Source organism: Pipra filicauda, unplaced genomic scaffold, assembly GCF_003945595.2.
Source record: "Pipra filicauda isolate LSUMZ 115617 unplaced genomic scaffold, ASM394559v2 scaffold473_size681673_pilon, whole genome shotgun sequence".
NCBI lineage: Eukaryota > Metazoa > Chordata > Aves > Passeriformes > Pipridae > Pipra > Pipra filicauda.
This window is the reverse complement of record NW_024104613.1, coordinates 213,718-231,015: the sequence shown is the minus strand read 5'-3', so window position 1 is coordinate 231,015 and position 17,298 is coordinate 213,718.

The following is a 17,298-nucleotide window of genomic DNA, read 5'->3' as shown; positions in this document are numbered from 1 at the left end:
TTACAGTTTGCTAAGCATTTTAAAAAACATGATATAAACCATACATGTATGGTTTATGTATGTCTGTATTTCTATACATATATAAATAAGATTTACCTACTATTTCTATGGTTACTCTTTGCAATTTAAGAAAAGTAATGATAACATCTATTATTACTGTTATTTCGAAAAGGTAAGAATTTCCATTATTAAATGAAGATAAAATCCTGATCAAAAGTATGTAGTCGTGGAAATGAATTCTAACAGCAGTCAGAAGAGATTTTTTTAATTAAAACACTCTATTTCCAAAGTTATTAAATATTTTCCTATTAAAAATATTAGTATTTTGGTTTTCCAGTTACTTTATAAAATGAAGTAGTTGAGAAAATAAAACTTATTTTTTATATGTGATAGCCTGCTTATGTGCATTTTCAGTTTACTGCAGATGCAAAGAAGATGAATAGATTAGACGAGAACTATCCTGAGATATACATGATACATATTTTAGGCAAAACAAGCAAGGAAACAAACAAAAATTGCCAATTAAAAAAAAAATACCACCCCTAAAGAAACAAGAGATAAGGAAAAAAAAATCAGGCTGATAATAAAGCAAGAAATAAAAACCCTCTCATGTTGGAAATGTTTATAAAATATCAAAAGTAACATAAGGAAGTAAGTTTATTGCAGATTATATAAGCATTTTAGAAATATCTTAAACAAACATTAAATTACTTCATAGGGTCAAGAGCTTAATAGATATGAAATACCAAAATTAATGTTAAATGTGAAAGCTTGTGAAATTTTAATTCACTGTTTTAGTATCCTTTTGCTTTTGCATTAAAATGCAGTCTTTACTTACTTAATTGGCTATATTTCTTCAGACAGCTCCCAACACATTCACAGCAGATGAAAGGGTAGTGTGGCTTCAAAATGAACTATTCATTATTTTCTTTTTGTCACACTGATTAGTGTTTAGCGTAATTTCATATAACATTTTCAGTCCAAATTTTCCATGGAAATTGTTCAAAAAACTAAATTGCAAATTTTGTTCTGAATTAGAATCTGTGATTAGAATCTATTAACATATCTTAACAACACTCATGTGTCATCCTGTAATAACATTATTCTTATTTTTACAGAGTAGAAAATGAGCTGCAGAAAGATTTAATTCAGGTATTTCCACTCAATTTGGGTGAGACGATAGAAGCAGAATATTTTTTTCAGTGCATTTGTGATTAGTAGTGAGTGCCTCAATACTGTGCCTTTCAGCAGTTACAGCAGGGATTGGTAGGAATTCAGATCTCAATGTCTCTTACAGAAAAGAAAGATCACTATGCTGGGGAAAATCGATTAAGAAATGCCTAGAGTGGCTTGCTGCATATGTGGGCAAAGGAAGAGAGAATACAAATCAGTAAGGTAGCAAAATATTTTCTCTGACAACTTAGAGACATACACAACTTCACTGGGCAACCTGTTCCAATGTTTGACTATCCTTTCATCAAAAATTTTTTTTCTTATGTTCGAGTGGAATCTTTAGGTGGAATCTTTTATATTTCATTATATTTCCTTTGTTTTTTTGTCCTGTTGCTGGGCACCATTGAGGACAGCTTTGCTCTGCCTTCTTTAGACCCTTCCACTAACTGTTCATACATATTGATAAGATCCCCTGAACCCTCTCTTCTCTGGGAGAAACAGTTTCAGCTTGCTCAGCCTCCCTTCGGGTGACAAATGCTCCAGTCCTTAATGATCTTAGTGTCCCTCCACTGAATCTGCTCCAGTATGTCCATGTCTCCCTTGCACTGGGGCGCACAGACCTGGACCCAGGACACCAGCTGTGTCTCATCAAGGCAAAAGGATTACCTCATTCATTCTGCAGGTAATGCTTGTCCTTATGCAGCTCAAGATGCTGGTGGTCTTGTGTGTTGCTGGGGCATTGCTGAAGACTTATGTCCTGGTATCACCTGAAGAAAATATCTGACTTCCTTTCAATTCAGTTGCTCCCTTTCTTAATCTCATTGAGCTTTGCTTCAGAAAAAAGGTTTACTTTCTTCCTGGGTTTCTTATTTCCTCCAATCCCCACAGATGGAGAAATAAGGTGTTTAAATACAAATGATTCATAATAAATTGAATTATGCAGCAATTTTTCAGTTTTAAGTGGACTTAGAATATGTTAGAAATTGTCTTGAGTTTTAACAATATTGGATTGCTAAATAACAACGTGTATCACTGGTGTACCTAATCACATAAGTAGATCCTAAGAGCTAATTGTGGCCTGAGTGATGTATATATGGTGAGTGCTTACACATATGTCTGTCATTTAGTCAAATTTTCACATTAAAAAAAAAAGAACAAAAAAACCCCACAAAAAAACCCCAACAAAAAACCCATCTGCCATATATACTGCTTTAATATAAATAATTTATTTTTAATATAGTATCAGTCTGTCCATGGGGGCACCACCATAATATTGCTGCTTAACAAGTAAAACTTTATTATTTTTACTTCCATCTGTCAAGGTGGAGATAAATTTTCCCTGCCAAAAGGCATTTTCTGCCATTTGGGTCTTTAGTATTTGTGAAGAACTGATTTATGTTAGAGAAACTTTGAAGTTGCACAGCTGAAATGATTTTTTTTTCTTTTAGTCTATGACTCTCAAAGTATCTCCTTCAAACAGACCTGAGGCATGGGTGTGGGTGTATTCCTCTGTGATCAGAGATTTCTTTTCCAGTTATGTCTGAAAGCTTTGATTCACCATCTATTGGGAAATCCTGAGACTATTCAAATTGCATTCCGTAATGATGATTTTGTGTGTGTGTGTACGTGTGTGTTTGATTAATGAGAGTTTGAATAACTTCAAACAACTAAAGTGACAGAAAAGTGATATTTTCAGAAATATAATTAAGAAATTCTTAATTAATTTTATGACAATTTTCAAGATCCTTTAGAAAGATTTTGTAATACTTATAATGCTATGAAGAAGAGGAAGACCAACAAATATCCAAAAATCCAACAAAATATCTTTTTCTTCATAAATATCTACCACAAAATTATGGAAACATAAAAAGAGAAAATTTTGTGCAAACATTTATTTGTAGTTCTCTTTGTAAATAAGCATCAGTGGTTCATTTCCAGCATGAGTCAGAGACAAGTGATCATGGAATCATGGAACTGTGGAATCGTGGAATCACAGAATGGCTTGGGTCAGAAGGGACCTCAAAGATCATATAGTCCTAAACCCCCTGCCACAACTGAGGACATCTTTCACTAGATCAAGTTGCTCAAGGCCTCATCCAACCTGATTTTCAACACTGCCAGGGATGTGGCATCCACATCTTCGCTGAGCGACCTGTTCCAGATTCTTCCTTATGTCCAGTCTAAACCTACCCTCTCTTAATTTAAAACCACTGCCCCTTGGCTTATAACTACACGTCCTGGTAAAAATTAACATCAGAATTCCATTGACAACAACCTTGTTTACTCCTCAAGGACAACCTTCAAGAAAAGAAACCCAAACACCAGTGCAGTCCATTGATGACTCAAGAAAAGTAGTTGAGAAATCTAGTGCCATATTTAGACTAGACTGAACTAGACTAGACTAGACTATTTCAGTTGAAAGTGACCTGTGATGAACATTTATTACAACTGCCTGAACAATTCAGGGCTGATCAAATTAAAGCATGTTATTAACATGTCCTGGTTTCAGCTGGTGTAAAGGAAGATTACACACAGGTACCCCCAAAATACCAGGCAGTGGAAGAATTTAGGAGAATTTATTTCCAAAGCCAAGAACACTCACAAACTGCACTGGGCCTAGGAAGGACACACCTCTTTGTTCTTCTCAGGCCTTTTATCACCCTCAGCCCCCTGCTGCGGGGCCTTCAAACATTTATCTTCTCTGGTACCCGGGAGTTATCTCCACTGGAATGCAGGAGGACAAAAAACTGTCTCTGGGAAAGGTGGCTCTTTCCAGGTAGGAAAACTCTCCTAATCAAAAGAATACCAAACCTTCATCTCCTCTTAATAAATCTTCCAGAAGGTTTTTCTATACTTCAAGCTGAGGTAATTTTCTTCTTAGTAGCTGTCGTTTATATTCAGGATGAGAATAATGTTGATAAAACACTGATGTTTTATTTGCTGGACCGTGTTTATACCAAGTCAAGAACTTCTCAGTTCCTCATATACTTCCCTACCAGTGAGGAGCCTGCACTAGAAGCTGACCCAAATTGGCCAAAGAGGTATTCCATATCATATGAAGTATGTCCAGTACACAAACTTTGGGGGAGTGTTAGGCGGAGAGTGGAAACCTGCTACTCAGGGCCTGGCTGACTTCAGTCAGCAGGTGGTGAGCAACTGAATTGTGCATGACTTGATTTTGTATACTCTTTTATCATTATTATTATTTTTCTTTTCTGTCCTATTAAACTGTCTTTGTCTCAACCCCTAAGTTTTGACTGTTTTTTGCAATTGTCTCCCCCATCCTACCGGGATAGAGGAATTAACACCTCTTTAGCTGCCTGACAGGTTAAAGCAAGACATAAGGGCATGTCCAAATGTGTCTTAAACACTGACAGTCTTGGGGCATTGACCACCTCTCTAGAAACCGTGTTTCAGTGTTTGACCACCTTCTTAGTAAAGAAATGCTTCCTAATGTCCCATCTAAGCCTTCCACGGTTCAGCTTTGACCCATTCCCCACATACTATCACTTGATACCAGGGAGGAGGGATCAGCACCTCCCTTCTCCACTTCCCCTCCTCAGGAAACTGCAGAGTAATGAGGTTTCCCCTCAGCCTCTTCTCCAAACTAGACAAAAGTCCACAACCACTCGTCACAGGACATGACTTTCACAAACTTTGTTGCCCTCTTGATACATTCAAGGACTATCACGTCCTCCTAAACTGTAGGGCCCAGAGCTGCACACAGTACTGCAGAGGAGGTCACACCAATGCTGAATACCATTCCTTCATGTGGTGTTTTAGAGTGGAGGGTAAGGTTTATCCAGGGATTTACTTAAAACCGCTCATATAAAGTCAGTGGGTTTTATTAGGAAATATCAGATAAGTGCTGATGTTTTAAGAATTGCCCCAATTTTCAATAGTTTGAAATCCTCATGTTGCTACAGGAAATTTTTAAATTTTGCATTTAAAATGCAATACTGCATATATACGCAGAACAAAAAAATCATAATCACTAATCAGTAAAAAATGTAGAGTGCTCGTCTGGTGCTTTTTTATTTTTAAGTCCTAATATCTAGCAATTTAAACAGTGTACTAGTCTCATTGGGCAAATTTATTATTTTTCTTTTATCCTGGCACACTACTTAATCTGCAACAAAGTTTATGAAATACTCTTGTATGGCTTTTACAATGGGACATAGTTGTATGGTTACACAAGAAAGTGTTGAATTGATAAAATAAACCAAAAATTTATCTGAATTAAATTCACTACTTAAATAATACAACCAGTTTTCCCGCAAATTCAGTTGAAATTCAGAGCACGATAGAAATGAGTGGGTGAGATCAATCTGAACTTAATTGGAGACAGAGATGCAACTTTCAAGATGTTTATTATTACCTGTGTGTACCATTTAATATATGAAGATACACAAATTGCTAATAATATTATTTTACTGAGATAAAATATGTATTAGTTACTTCCATGAAGTTCAAAAGTTATCAATCAGGATTTGTAGTGCTACTCCTATAGGCACCTTTTTTGGAGAGACCAGCACTCTTGCAGTATCAATATGACAGTTTATTTACTCTCCTTGTGTTGTGTTGTATTCCCTTAAGGAAAGAAGAGAAGGTCAGGTGGAACTCCTGGGTTTCAAAGGGAACCTGATGAACTTCTATGGCTGTTTTAAGATGCTTGGGGAAAAGGTGTTTCCTGGCACAGTGAAAGAAGAAATGGTGATACTGTAGCATAGAAGAAAGAGTTTGCCCATCATACACAGATTAAGACACTGGTGAAAAGGAAGAGAGCAGACAACTGGGCTTTCGAAAAGAAGTCACAACAAACAGAAGATAGTTTCAAAGGAAACTATCTATGCAAAGTGGAATTGCGTAGAGTCAGTTTTCATTGAGGGAGCTGCTGAGAGACTAACCTTAAGCACAAAGCTAGTCTGGAAACTGTGATTTGCTTTCCCACAATATAGTGAAAAGAGAAGGTTTTATAGACTTTCTGCTGTGTTTGTTTGGGTTTTTTTTTGGGGGGGAGGAAGGGTTGAGGGTTTTTATTTCTTTTTATTGTATTTTGCTTTGCTGTTTGTTTGGGTTTTGTTCGAGTTCTTTTAAAGCATTTTTTATAATCTTGCCATACTTCTCTAAGAAAGAATCTAAACAGTTCTGTTTCAAAGGTAAATGAGGATCCAGTAGAAATCACTCAAGGCAGATCACTGAAGGCAGTGTTGCTATTCTAGAAGATATGAATATGGCCACCTGGGAGGGTTTGGAAGAAAGATAATTATTATGCCCAGAAAAACTTGGCTTACCTGTAGGTTGGCAAACCATCTAAATGGAGTCTATAATGTATTTCTGCAATTCAGATTTACACAGCAGGAAAAAAAACAACTCCTTAATTTCAGTTATCCAAGATTATAGGCAGAAGATGAGATTATCCAGGGTAAAAGGTAAGAATCTATGACCTGCTGTAAGGTCAGATGAGATGACCAAATTCTGCTGAGCAGTGAAAAACTCTGGATAATCTTTCACGAAATTGCAATATATTTTCCTTGGAATAGAGATAAATGTTTGTTCAGAGCAATTCATGCATCATTTTACTGCAAAAGAAAAAGGCACCCAGAATAAAAGTTCATGAGGCAGTATTGTCAGACACAGTAGTAAAATCCACTGCAGGAGTTTTAATCAGTCCCAGAAGTCATATGTTCTTGTCAAAGTACAATTATAATGTTTAATCCTTCTTTTGTCTCCTCAGTGAATGTCACTACTGGGGAAATGTATGTCCAGCAATGTCAAAGTCGTTGCAGTAGTCTATGTAGGGAACATTTATCTTTTCAAATGTTCAGTGAATTGCAGCAGTATTAAATCCATATTTATATGTAGGGCTATGCCCAGGATGATCAGGAACTCACAGGGACTGTATTCCATTTTTACTCCTTATTAATGGAGAATGTGCTTCTTTCCAGAAGTAAAGGTTATGAAGGACAAAGGTAATAAAATGTAAAATTAAGAGAATTTATGTGGCACCAAATGAAATGAGATGAAGACAGAGCTGCAAGGCACTCTCTGACTCAAGTTGCACTGGTTTCACTGTTTTTTATTTTGAAAACATGATCTATTTGCGAGCTATTCTCCTGTGGAGTGTTGTTCTTTCCAAGCATTTACTAAGAATAATTAGATGCAGAAGGGACAGAGAAATTCACAAGATAAATATCATAACTACGGATCAAGTATTAATGTTGAGAGGTATATTACTCTAGCAGTTGCCTTATTTCAATGCAACTTTTGAAAGACATGTAGGCACTCTTCAGTGTGATTATCACAATACACTTTTCTCTGAGTCACACAGAACTATAGTATTCCCATCTGACATTAGGAAGTTTTTCATTTTTCGTGCGCTGTTCCTGAGTTCATTGATCTTCAGATAATGTTTGATACAGATACAACATCCTATCTCAGGATGTTAGAGAGGAACAACAACAAAAAACCCCTGCAGATGATGACAAATGTGATTTGCCTTCTTAACTGTGATTTTGGAGACTGAAATTTGGAGAGCTGTTGCACGTTAGTGCATGGTAACCCTCAAAAGTGACATAAGTAGTCATGTGAGACTACCTTGGAAGTACATCTACAGCTATTCAAGTTTCAGCCAGCAATGTAAAATGAGTATCATCCATATTCTTATTTATCTATGCGTATAAAGAGTAGTTCTATACAAAACAAACAAACACCTACAAAAATTGCATTTAAATATTTTCTAAATCTTGACTATAAAAGTAGGTCTTCTCTCACCAAGATTTAGCTATGGAAAAATATTTATGAAATCTGCAATACTTGGATTAATCCAAAGTATAGGTAAATTTAAGCATGTTCTTTTTCTCATATACCTTTACATTCATCTTAGAAAATTATTTATACCATCTGCATTTGAATTCTGCAAATTTCTTCTTTACTTATTTTTATTTCAATATTTTGCTGTTAGGCTTGTTTTCAGGGATGTTAGCAAACCAAAAATAATCCAGAGTAACACCTGTTCTGACCTCTTAACCTTTTCAGAGAGTGTTTATCTGACTAATATTTCAAGGTTTTACTGAAGAAACAGCCAGGAGAGGCTCCGGCACTGTGTTGCACAGAATTTTTGGTGTTCTGGTCTTGTGAGCCTCTGTAATATTACAGCAGTGGGGAGAATGCCTGAGGCTGTTACAGCATCACAGGTGCTTTTCAGACACTTTCACATAAGAAATTTCTCATCTGTCTCTTGTGGGTGGGTAGCCATGCTTTAACTTCTCCTCTGCTGGTTGTCATCTTAATTCTCCTTGTGAAAACTTAAACTGTGATAAACATAATCTAAACTGAAATTCCAAAGAGAGACAAAGCTTTTAAACTGAAAACTTTTAGTTTACAATCATTGACTTCTTCCTGGAGTAAAACAATAGTATCCTGATTCTTCAGAACCTATGTGGATCTCATACATCTTCTAAGTTTTCACTTGCAAGTCCTTCCTCTTGCAAGTCCTCTTCCTCTTCCTTCACTTGCAATTTCCTTCCTCTTCCCAATGAGATTCAGTTTTGTTCCTTGCATGAGTGTCTCTGCCAATGCAGATTTTCTTCATAAAGAAGTCTGACTTTTTATGCCTCTCTTACAACAAGAAAAAGGAACTTTCTTCATCCCTTCTGTAACAAAGAGATAAAAGACAATGTCCCTGTTATGCAAATGTAATTTACTATGTAAAATACTCCATTCTCATGTAATAAACTTTGTTATTATGAAAAATTTTTCATCAGGAACATTTGCCCTCCAAGTGGAGCAGCTGAGCCATTCATTGCTTGGAAAAGGAAGTAATATCAAGGACAGAGCAATACTGGGTATAAATCATAGAAAGATGAGTTTACAAATCATTGCACGTAAATTTCCAGTTGTCATTATCTTACTGTACGAACATTTCTGGAGACTAATTTTATGACTGTCAGTTTTCATTACTGTAAATGACTGAAATCAGAAGCTGCTCTGAGTCAAGAGATCTACTGTCAAATTTAAGAGATTAAATTATTAAAGATAGCCACTATGTTGTTTTTAAATTTGAAACTTAGGATAAAAGTTGACATTTATGCAGTCTTCATCTCACTAAAATTTAGTTGCCTTCATCACACCTGTGCTTCTTCTTTAATTAGACTCCCTTTATGAACAGCAAAGAGAAAGAAAGAATTCTACCATTATTCCTCTTTCCCTAATTATCTAAATTAGTTCACCTAACACAGAAAATCACCCTCAGACAGCTTTCAGACATGGCTAGATCCTATAAAATATTAGTACTCTTTCTTCCTTTTCAGCCTAAAAATGTAGTTTGCTTTGAAGAAGAGTTTCCCTCCATGCTTTAAAATTGATGAACTAAAATATGGCCGAAGAGAGTTAAAGTGAAACACTAGAGAAAAGAACAGGAAAAGAAGGGAGGGTTATTCTGGAACATGGAGTTTCAGAGAAGAATATTAGTAGAAGGAATTTGAATACAGTAACTTTCCCTTTAGCGGTAAGGAGGGACTGAAAGAATGGAAGACTGAAAACCTAAGAGAGAGAAAGACAGAGATAATGAACTGAGAAGGACTGAGAAGGGCTGTGAAAAGGGGTGATCTACTGAAAGTTGTTTAAGGAGTGGAAGGAAAGATAGTCATTGAATAAAACAATAGCAGTTAATTTTTTGGTATACTCATTTTTCTTTTTCTTCTTCAATAGGACTCTCACTGTAGAACTTTATAAATGGTAAACACACATACCACACGAATTTTAATTTACATTTTTAAGTACTTAATTTATTATAGTTATTCCTTGAACATTTTTTTTAGTCTGTAAAAAGCAGTACCCCATGGCCAACATTTCTAAATGGTCTAAAAAAAAGAATTAATTTGTTTAAAAATATATTTTAAATCACCACATTTCCTTATAGCTCACTGTTACTCCTATAGTGATTCCTTTACTGTCTGTAATCAACACAGTGTTTCAAGGAAGACTCAGACAGTCTTAAGAAAATGTCATACAGATAGAATTTTGGTTTTCTGAGTGTCCTAGTTAGGACAGCTGAGATCAGTTCATCATGGTATGGGTGTAACCCAAAACTGTGTATTCTATAGCCTTCCATGCCATTTCCCAGAAACTGTTGTTAATAGACTATTCGCACCCTCTGCCCATAGAGCCTGACTCCTCAGGCTATAAACTAGGTGTTAAGAGGCCTGTGAGATAGGAGGATGCTCTTGTCCTCACACCCTTTGTGGAACTCCCCGCCCTGAGGGAAGTACTAAACATTCCAACCTGAACTGGAGGATATATAATCTTGGAGTTTTGGAACATTTTGAACCCATTCGTGGGATCCAGAGGAAGACTGCAGATCACTGCTCTCAACCAGACTACAACAGCTCTTCCCCCAGCATCTCACTGCAATCACCACTTTTGACCAGACTGCAACAGCTCTCCTACCAGCAGGTTCTTCCCCTCTCCCTTTACTTTGGACTCAAGCAGGGCCCAAGGAACACCACTTTGTTCATGCCCCAGGGTACTGGGTTATACATTCGGGTTTTGTGGGTTAAGACCAATTGTTTGTTTGTATGATTGTACTTACTGTATTATTTTAGTAAATTGTTATTCTGATTTATAATCTCTCCTTTGAGTTGAGTTCATTTCCCCTGCTGGTTAAACTCTTAAACCAGCACACTGAGGTAACCTACAGTTTCCACAAAAGTATCTAGTAACTGTGCTAATACCAAGACTTCTGTTTGATCCATCAGACTCACTCTCAGGCCAAAAATATGAGAGGTTTGACTTTTTCTCTATTGTAGTAGTACAACATATATCCCTGTCTGATATTTATTGAAAAGATTATGATCAGACTTATCATATCCAGCTCATTTTCATGTACAGAAGAAGTAGACCTTTCATTCCTTGATGCTTGATGACACATTTGCAGCAGTGTGGAGATTGTGTTCTATGAAATCGCCTCATCATAGTTTGGGCACCAGGTGCAAGGTTGATGAGTGTAGCAAATGCAAAACTCAAACATGAGGTCACAGAGAAGATCATGAATTCACAAAGTAATACTTTTTTCAGTCCTTAGGCCGAAGGAAATTGTGGAAAAAAATTACAGTTTCTTTCTTCTTTTTTTCAAGCAGAAAGAATATGTTGTTGTGAAAAGAGGACAACATAGAACTTTGTGGAGGTTACAAGAAAAGGTGCTATTATATTGAAATTCTTCAGTTACATTTGTAATTTGTAAAGACTGACACCAGCTTTAGGTGCCTCCTATTTCCATAATTTATTTTTCAAATTTGCAAAGTGCAGGGAGTCCTCTCAGGACAATTGAGGACCTGGTCAAAATGTGGTAGCATGAGTAAGATGATCTGAGACAGGAATAATGTATGTTTTATATCCTTTTGAGTCTATTAATCAATTTTTCAGTTAACCTCTAAGCATTCTAGTTAAAAAATAGTTCCATAATTTACTCTTCTCCTACTGAAACACCTTACTTGCTGTCTACATTTTTTTTCTTAACTACTAAAAATGTATTTTTTACTTGACTAGTATGATCGTGTGGATAATTATTTTATCTTTATTGTTTACCAATTTTTCCTGACTTCACTTTGCAACTAGTGGTCGTAGTCTGTCTCATTCTTAATTTCACTGCGTTTAAAAATGATCCCTTGTGGATTCTGAATCCTCCTGTCCATCCCCTTGCAACTGATTCAGCAGGAAATAATACTTCATTGAACAAGATGATCAGAGGAAAACACACAGATATAGTAATAACTGTTTGTTTTTTACACAGAAATTTTATGACAGAGAAATGATGCAGTGTGTTGTGCAGCATGGGTCATTTACATCTGGACAGTGTGAAGAAAAAAAAACCTTTATGATTGTATAATTAGTGTTTATTTTCTTTTTTGTGTGTCAAGACTACTAATAAAAAAATCTTCATAACATTAAATGTAATTTCCCAATGCTTATAATAGGACAAAAAGAAAGACTTCAAAAGGATAACTGGCTGTAATATAACACTTTCCAATACAATGTAAGCAGAACTTTTTGATGATGTATATGAACACAAACAAGAGGAGGTTGAAGGAAATGTACTGAGAGGAAGAAGAAAAACTACAGGCTCCAGCTAAATGTGGCATGAAGGAGATATTGCAATCCACGATATAAAGAATCAGTAAGAAAAATTAGGTTTCCAGAGATTTGGTAGAATGCAACAATAAGAAGAAAGTTGGGAAAAGAAGGGAAATAGAAACAAGTGTCATTTTTTAGAAGGAAGACAATGATCATATGATTGGGACAGAAAGCTGTAGGTGAGAGTAGGATGAAACATGGGTGAAAAAAGGTGGGGAAGAAGCATAAAGGAGTAAGTAGTAAAAAGGTAGAGATGTAATTTCTTTCCAGGTCTTACATTTTCATATGAGGATTTAAAACTGAATCCTGCACAAGAAACTATTAAATAATTCAGTATGTCTGTTTAATAAATAAAACCTCTCCTCCTATAATAGCATGTTTTTTGATTCTCAGACCCTTGTTATATGACCTTATTTATGATCTGAAATACAGTGATCAGGGCACAAACTTCATTGTATTTCTTTTAGAAAGTTATGTTAGCATGTCGGACAGGATAGACTTGAGAGATGGGCTGATTCCAATGGGATGAAGTTCAATAAAGCCAAGTGCCGGGTCCTGCACTTTGGCCACAACAACCCCCTGCAGCGCTACAGGCTGGGCACAGAGTGGCTGGAGAGCAGCCAGGCAGAAAGGGACCTGGGGGTACTAATTGACAAGAAGCTCAACATGAGCCAACAGTGTGCCCAGGTGGCCAAGAAGGCCAATGGGATCTTGTCCTGTATCAAAAATAGCGTGGCCAGCAGGAGCAGGGAAGTGATCCTTCCCCTGTACTCTGTGTTGGTGAGGCCACACCTTGAGTATTGTGTTCAGTTCTGGGCCCCTCAGTTCAGAAAGGATATTGAGGTGCTGGAGCGGGTCCAGAGAAGAGCAACAAGGCTGGTGAAGGGACTGGAGCATAAGTCCTATGGGGAGAGGCTGAGGGAGCTGGGGTTGTTTAGCCTGGAGAAGAGGAGGCTCCAGAGGTGACCTCATCACCGTCTATAACTACCTGAAGGGAAGTTCTAGCCAGGTGGGGGTTGGTCTCTTCTCTCAGGCACTCAGCAATAGGACAAGGGGGCACGGGCTTAAGCTCCGCCAGGGGAAATTTAAGTTGGATATCAGGAGAAAATTCTTTACAGAGAGAGTAATCAGGCATTGGAATGGGCTGCCCAGAGAGGTGGTGGATTCACCATCCCTGGAGATTTTTAAACGCAGATTGGACGTGGCACTGAGTGCCATGATCTAGTAAATGGACTGGATTTGGACCAAGGGTTGGACTCGATGATCTCGGAGGTCTTTTCCAACCCAATCGATTCTATGATTCTATGATTCTATGATTCTAGGTTTGACATGTACTTTACTGGCAGATCAAAAATTACACGAATTAACACTATGTAGAATATAACTTACGGCCACTTTTGGCAACTTCCTTTTCATTACTTTGAATCAGAAACAATTACCCACTGTTTGACTGTATATTACTCAAGAGAAATGTTGAGACCATGAGAAAAGTAATTTATATGGCAAAGGTCCATTGTATCAAAAGTTAAACTCAGCTGAACACAAAGAGAATTTCTTGCTTAAATATTTTCTAACATATCTTGTAAAGGAGAATTTTGACACTTCAACCCTCATCTAAAATACATTAGATAAATGCAAAGAAAAATATGTTCTCAACAAAGTATCTGCATTTAATCTGTCCCCTGCAGAAAGTCTGATATCAGTTATTCAAAATTCGTGCTTATTGATGCACTCATGTCTAAAATATTTGTCTCTCTAAGGAGTTTGAAATTACTTAATGAAAACTCTAGTACATGCATTCTTCATGTTTCAAGAGTCTCTATTCAAATTTGACTTCGGAAGAACCTTCAACCTGTCATGCATCCCTCTCATATCTTCCTCAGCACATTTTAGTGTATCTTCTCATAAATCTTGTGTGTGTTAAGTATACAGTATGATTCCTACATACTCACAGAGTGGGGGAATGGATTTTAAGAACAAGGAATACATGATTCTCACAGGTCATAGAAAAAAACTGAGGAAACAAATAGATTGAATCTCAGTCAATCTGAACTGTCTAACCATACGATAGAGTGCAGCTGCATCTCACTGTAAGATGAATGTACAGGTGGGCTCAAGAAATATGAATTACTCATAGGTCTTATAACACAGATTTATTTTGTATCCCAGGTTAACATTTTAGGTACTAAACCATTCCAAATGTGTGTGATTCAAGATAGTTGTTTTGCCTGAATAGGTATATTTCTTTCCACTAGGAATTTATTTTTTTATTGATCATCATATTAAACAGCACCCAGACTCACTTGCAATTCATGTCTCTTACTGTAATTAAATCCTGAACTACATATTTCTCTATGTAGACATTTTTAATTTTTGAGGGAAATAAGTTCTTTCATTATGTTTCCTATAAAAGGAGATCAAAAAACCTTGAAAGTCTGAATTGTTGATGATATTATTTGTCATTCCATTATAGTCTTTATTGTCTGACTTTAGAAAAGAATAAATGACAAATATTAATATTTATGAGAGTCTTAAGATTCCTGCCTTTTGGGAAAATTGTGTATGGGCAAGTTTAAAATATGCAAGCTAAACACCTAATTGTGTCACCATATCCACATAAAAGAATCACCTCTGCAACACATAAAACCAGGCATATTTATTTTTGTACAGTGATATTTTCAAGATTCAAACTTTGAAGCAAATTGTGTCGAACAAAGTCAGGTTACGAGTTTAATATTGTGCTCTATTGTCTTCAATTGCATTCTATACATACATGTCCAAGGTATAACAGAATCACGGTAAAAGCATAACATCCAGTAAACTGCTCTGCAAATATTGCAAAACTGAGGACAGCTTAATTGAATGTATTTACAACAATATTTATATATTTTCCTGATGTATATATTATCTTAGATTCCAAACAACTGTACACTTACTTTGCTCTGTAGTTCCTTGCCATACTAAATATACTCATACCTCAACATCCTAAGATACTTCTTAAATACTAATTTTGTTTTCAACTAAAACTTCAGAACTCCTGACTGGACCAATTCGACACAGCTGCACTTTCAAACGATGGCACTGGAAAGTTCATATTTATGACATGCTGTTACCACACCATTACTGCTTTAACTATGTCCCACTTGCAGTGAAGACTCAGCCCTCAGTTTCCAGTCTCTTATGCAGAGCAAGCAGCCACAATCTGATACAAGATCTTTTGGTATGCAAGGTAAAGGCAGAAGCTTTTCAGTTAAGGAATGAGTCATCCATTAGCACAAATCTGCTGACACTGTGTGTTGATTAGACCACTCTAGAAAAATTATTATTTTTACACCCCCTACCCCCCCAGTTAAGAAATTCTGTGTAACAGTTACTTCTGTGCCATTTTGGTTGCAACTTTTCCTCTGTCTAATTCTAATTTTACAATTAATTAGAATTTATGACAGTATGAGTTAATGAATGGACACTGAAATTAGAAGGACAGAGAACTTATCTGTGCATATTTGGTTGCTTTTTTTTGTGGTTGCTTTTTAGGAGGGAAGAAGAGAAAGACAGCAGTCAAGCAAGTAAAATCAGTGAAAAGTTTAGTTTCTTTTTCTTTATGTATTTTTTAATGACTCTGAGTCAGTTCCCTAAAGTCAACTAAATATAACCAAAGATATGTTAGTTTCCTGACATAAAAAATGCATTTTTAAAAGATTATGTGTTCTGTAATCTCATTCCAGCAGAATGCTGACTTGTATTTTTCTGCAAGGTTCCAGACACATAAACATGTGTGACATAAATATGTCTTATATAAAATATAGCCACAATTTTTCAAAATGGAATAAAAAATAAACATCTGATTTTAAAGAGCAAAGAAAATGGTTTGTGATTTTAAAAGGTGCTAAACATTCACAATTTGTAATGAAATGAACAATTAATCCATTGGTTGTTCAGAACTGCACAAAGAGAGATTATGAAGTTGCATAAAACCACCAAATAAATTTACCTACAATAGCTGTACAATAGATCTGTTATTTCAAAAGTTGCATTTAATTAAAAAAATATATCTCTTTAATTGTTTATAGAGCTGTCAATGAATATGCAGCATGGTATAAACTATTTGTGATAAATCTGTAAGAAAGTCAAGTAGATTTACAGTTTCAGATGGATCATACTATTGACATTTTTCTACAATTCATTGTTAGAATTTCTACTAATTTAGGTACCTAAATCTGGGTTAGTCTCATAGGCACCTTTATAAATCAAAGAGGAAAACCATGCATTTCAAGAAGGTGATCTATTTGTATGCCTGTATTTGGATGAGATGACCCATCTGGTGGGAGGTGTCTTCTTTTCTCCAGTTTTTCTCTTCCTACCCAAGGGCCATGGAATAACTGACGCCCATTGTTTACAGCAATCCTATGCTTTTAAATAATCCTCTTTTATGTTCTGAAGGCTTCTAAATTTTAATTATATAGACATGTTTTGCAGCTTACAGTATTAAATTGCTCCCTTATCCCTGACATCTAGGATATCTAAACCTTAGGTAACAGGGGCCTGTAGCTACGATTTTCTAAATACTTTCTCTCCTATGTTAACAAAGAGCTATATTTAACTTCTTTTGTATGTCATCTGGGTGCTCAAAATTATTATAACAGGGATTTCAGAACAGGGATATTGGTTTTGTTCAGTGCACAGTTGAGTCTTGCAGTTATATTCTAAATTAAATTTCTGTCATAGTTATTGGAAATAAATGTTTGTGTGGCCAGTTCCTTCTAGGCATTCATCAGAGTTTAGAGATTCATCTTAACCAACTTATTTCTGTCTGAACTAGTAATTTTAGGGACTTTTGCAGTCAATAGAGAGAAACACACTTTTAAAGTGTGATTTATTTCACCTTTAGAATGAGATGAATCATGTCCTGGAAATATTGATTTTTCTATTCTAGTGATAAGGAAAAGCTTTTGATGTACAATTCTAATGTGGACATTTACATAGTAGATACCT